Below are 4,373 nucleotides of genomic sequence, written 5' to 3' on the forward strand. Positions count from 1 at the left end.
CCAGGGAACCTCATCGGGCAGGATACACGCTGTACTCAATAAAGCCTTTCATTATTCCAAACTTTCTGGCTCCGACCCCTTCCTTCCTTCTCGATGGGGAAAAATACCTTACACCAACCTCCTGGCACTGCCTAGTGCCCTCTGCTCAGGCTCACAGCTGTCACTTCCCCAAAACTAGGCCCCACACAGCCCCACAGCGTCAATACCCATGGGCATTCTCAGGCAGAGGGACCTGACCCAGGGCCCAGGGAGGGATCAAATAAATGAGTTCTCATTTGCATGAGTGGCCCCTCCCCCTTGCAGAGTATGAAGAGGGGCAGGGAGAGATGTGGGGGAAGCTCTGCTTCAGCTGTGGGGCCACAGAGACAGGATTCAGGAATGATCCCCACCATGGCCTGGTCCCCTCTTCTTCTCACCCTCATTGCTCTCTGCACAGGTGACTGGATGTGGGGACCAAAAAAGAGATGCTGGGGAGATGTGTGAGACCCTGCTTCTTCCTCTTGTCCCTTGACCCAGAATCGCCATCTCTGTGTCTCTCTCTCTTCCAGGATCCTGGGCCCAGGCTGTGCTGACTCAGCCGCCCTCAGTGTCTGGGGCCCCGGGACAGCAGGTCACCATCTCCTGCAGTGGGGGCAGCTTAAACATTGGGGAAGCTTGTTGTTGGGCAGATAAAATGTATTATGCTCACTTTGTAAAATATAACGCTGCCCACGTGGAGGTGCCCAGGTGATATTAATGTGTGTTGGGGGCAGGCAGGATCATTGTAGCCTGGGGCTTGGTTTTGGGATTAAGCTTTTCCCACCCTTTTTGATGTGGGGTGGTACAATCCAATCATGCCTCAGAGAAGTGACTTTGTATTAGAGACTTCCCTATTTTGTATATTGGATTAGAGGTTGTGAAGCTACAATATAAAGTGGGGGCAGAACAGGAGTTGGCTCTCTTGGCTCCTGAGATTATCATTAGAGGAGAGAACAGAGCAGAGAGCAGAAGGAGGCCACGAGGAGTAGGCCAGGAGAAGCAGCCAAGATGGCAGAGTGCTGAGTGAGATGCCAGTTTATGCAGAGTTTGTATCTGGGATAAGGAAGGAGATGGGGAACTGAGGAGAATAAGGCTGCTGAGCTAGAAACCTTTGATTCTAGGAAACTCGGATAAGTCAGTAGCTTTGTGAGCACTGAATGTGAGTGGGTTTTGGAGCCCAGTGTGTATTTTTACTTGCCCGCCGGGTGCAAGCTGGAATTAAAGACTATGGCCCATCAGTTTGTGGCTCCGTTGTTTCTTTACTGACTGTCCAAATCCAATGCGAACCTGCATATGAATGGCCATGATGGTGGCTCCTGGCCTTACATTTGGCGTAGTCTGTGGCAGGATTCGATATAGATTGGCAAGGAGCCTTTGAGTGGTGGAGTAGAGGACTGGCTAGTGTTAGGGTTCCCCATGGCTGTCCTTTTGGGGATTGTAGGCTGGCTGACTTTTACAGCCATGTGTGAGGAAACTGAGAGCTCTGTGGAAGAGGCTGCCTGGGACCTGCAAACTGAGCAGTGGAAGGAGCTGGAGCAAATGCGGAAGAAACAGATGCTGACCCCAGAGCTGGAGGAATCGCTGGAGGAGGAGGCAGACCAGGTTTGCGAGATTCGCCTGGAAATGGAGCAAAGGCTGGAGAAGGATTCAGAGGTTCATGAGTTGCAGATTGCCCTGGATGTTGCAGAGAGCCAGCAGCGGCAGGAGGCCAGGGCTGAAGCTGAGGCCAGGTCTGGAGCTGCAGGGTCTGCGGAGCAGAGGGCCTCAGCGGCCCAGGACTCGAGCCCGGCAGTGCGAGCTGGTGTTTTCAGTTCCTCTTTGGAAGATGAGGATAATCGGGCTGGAGTTGCAATCCGCAATCTCCAGAAGGTGGAAGCCCAGCTGGAAAGAGCACCTACTGCGGCCCCGGTAGGTCTGCAATTTTGGGACATAGGGCTGTGTAAGGCCAGGAGCCGCCATCGTGGCCATTCACATGCAGGTTCCCATTGGATTCGGGCAGACGATAAAGAAATGGCGGAGTCAGAGGATGGGGGGCCATCCTATTTATTGGTGTCTCACCAAGACAGGCAAACCACAAAAGAAGACAAGGGAAAAGCAGAAAACCAGCTTTTCCCATGAAGGGCAAGGGATCAGGGAAGCCCCTGCAATCATGATAGCAGGAACTGGGTGAGCCAGCTCCTGGTCTGTCCCACTTTATAGTGTAGAAAACCAAAATCCCTTAATCCAATATACAAACAAGGAAGTCTCCGATACAAAGTCACTTATCCAATGCATAATTGGATTCCTCATGAGAGTGCACCACCCAGATCATACAATCAGTCAAGGGTGTGGGGAAAAGCTTAGTCCTAAAACCAAACCTTAGGCTACAATGGCCTGGCCTGCTTATACCCTGTCCCCCACACCCAATATAAGTCACAAGCGAGCAAACATATATATCATATTTACAAACTTATTTGACCAACAGGCTGGACATGCTATCTGGAGCAGAGATGGAAATGCTGACTGCCATTGCCATGTGGCCCTCTTTGGGACAGTGTAAGACCTGCCAGGATGGCAGGAATGAGGGGGGTGGCTGATGACCCACGTGTGTGGACTGATTTCCTGGACTACGACCGGAATGGGCATTGGCTCCTTTGTTGGATGGACTTACGGATTATGGATTTTGGACAATGTGAAATACCCTGATGGGGGCCTCTGCCCTGGCTCGTCTCCTCCTTCTCCTTCTCTGTCAGGTCTGTGAGGACCCCTGGCATGGAGGACAGGAACAGACAATGTGGAAACGGTAGATGCACATCGTTAGAAGTTCTATCTCTCAGGTCTCACTTGGCCAATTACCAGCGTCAGCAGCAAATGGCCTCTCCTTTACTCTGGCCTTGGCACCGGCCCTGACCCCTGACATGTGTGCTCTCCTCTCTTGGCTGAGAGTATCACCTGAGTCTCCTACTAATCCTAACTCACATATCAGAGCTTTATTCAGGCTACTGGGGACAGCTCCCTCTGTATCCCCAACATGCGCTCAGGCAGTGTTGCCATATGTATGTTCCTGTGTCACCCGTTACCTGTTACCACACATACATGTGGTACCTAACACAGCAGACACGTTAGGAGCTGTCAATGGAGAGAGATTGAGAATATTAAAATAAATTATATTTTTTTATTGAGATAAAAGTCCAAATGTTAATGCATTACTGCTCCATGGAGACTTAGAAAGGTCCTTTCTCTCCTCACAATCTAGATGTAGGGGTTAATTTGCTCAAAGGCTTTTTCCACAACAATGGAGACAGTATGGTCTTATTTATTGCTGCATTAATACGTTGTGTTATATGAAAATATTTCCTAATATGACTCAAAACTTGCATCATTGCAATAAATCATGCTTTATAATAGTGTATAACGTATAACATTATTTATCTGATCCTGGGCTATTAGTTAACATTTAAGATATTTGTAAATATACTCAATGTTATTGGACTCTAATTTCTCTTTTTGGGTAATTTGTACGTAAAGTGACTCTATCATTATTGTAACAAAACTGTGACATCATACCTACCTTTAAATATGATAAAAAATATGAAACAATAAAATTGGACCTGCCTGGGTCCTGGCCGGTTGGCTCAGTGGTAGAGCGTCGGCCTGATGTGCGGGGGACCTGGGTTCGATTCCCAGCCAGGGCTCATAGGAGAAGCGCCCATTTGCTTCTCCACCCCCCCTTCTTCCTCTCTGTCTCTCTCTTCCCCTCCCGCAGCCAAGGCTCCATTGGAGCAAAGATGGCCTGGGCGCTGGGGATGGCTCCTTGGCCTCTGCCCCAGGCGCTAGAGTGGCTCTGGTTGCGGCAGAGCGACGCCCCGGAGGGGCAGAGCATCGCCCCCTGGTGGGCAGAGCGTCGCCCCCTGGTGGGCGTGCCGGGTGAATCCCGGCCGGGCGCATGCGGGAGTCTGTCTGACTGTCTCTCCCTGTTTCCAGCTTCAGAGAAAAAAAAAAAAAAAAAAATTAGACCTGCCTGATCTCTGAGAGCTTGGTCAAATTTCTCTGTGCATAAATGGACAAAACTATCTTAAGTACCTCAAGAGTCAGAAGAGAGGAAGTACTGTCAGAATCACATTCAAGGGTGAATGAGAATCTGAAGAAATATAAAGAACACAAGACACTTGTCCCCCAACAGCGCTGTGTTCTCGTGGCAAAAGGGACATAAAATAATAGTCGGGGCATGTCCACTGGTGGCTGGGGACCTAACAACTTCACGACAACAAACAAGAGCAAGCCTTGTTTCAACCTGTCACGATCATCCAGTAGAATTATTACCAGGTAGGCCCTGGCCGGTTGGCTCAGCGGTAGAGCGTCGGCCTGGCGTGTGG

At 50.0% G+C, this 4,373-nt stretch overlaps 1 non-coding gene across 1 annotated transcript; it reads left to right on the forward strand.

Moving 5' to 3' along the window:
- The first annotated feature begins 3,616 nt into the window (after window positions 1-3,616).
- On the forward strand, window positions 3,617-3,692 carry TRNAI-GAU (transfer RNA isoleucine (anticodon GAU)). The gene has a single exon. It is a non-coding gene; the product is annotated as a tRNA-Ile (tRNA).
- Window positions 3,693-4,373: the final 681 nt, after the last annotated feature.

The sequence above is a fragment of the Saccopteryx leptura genome, chromosome 2 (genome assembly GCF_036850995.1).
Source record: "Saccopteryx leptura isolate mSacLep1 chromosome 2, mSacLep1_pri_phased_curated, whole genome shotgun sequence".
NCBI classification, from domain to species: domain Eukaryota; kingdom Metazoa; phylum Chordata; class Mammalia; order Chiroptera; family Emballonuridae; genus Saccopteryx; species Saccopteryx leptura.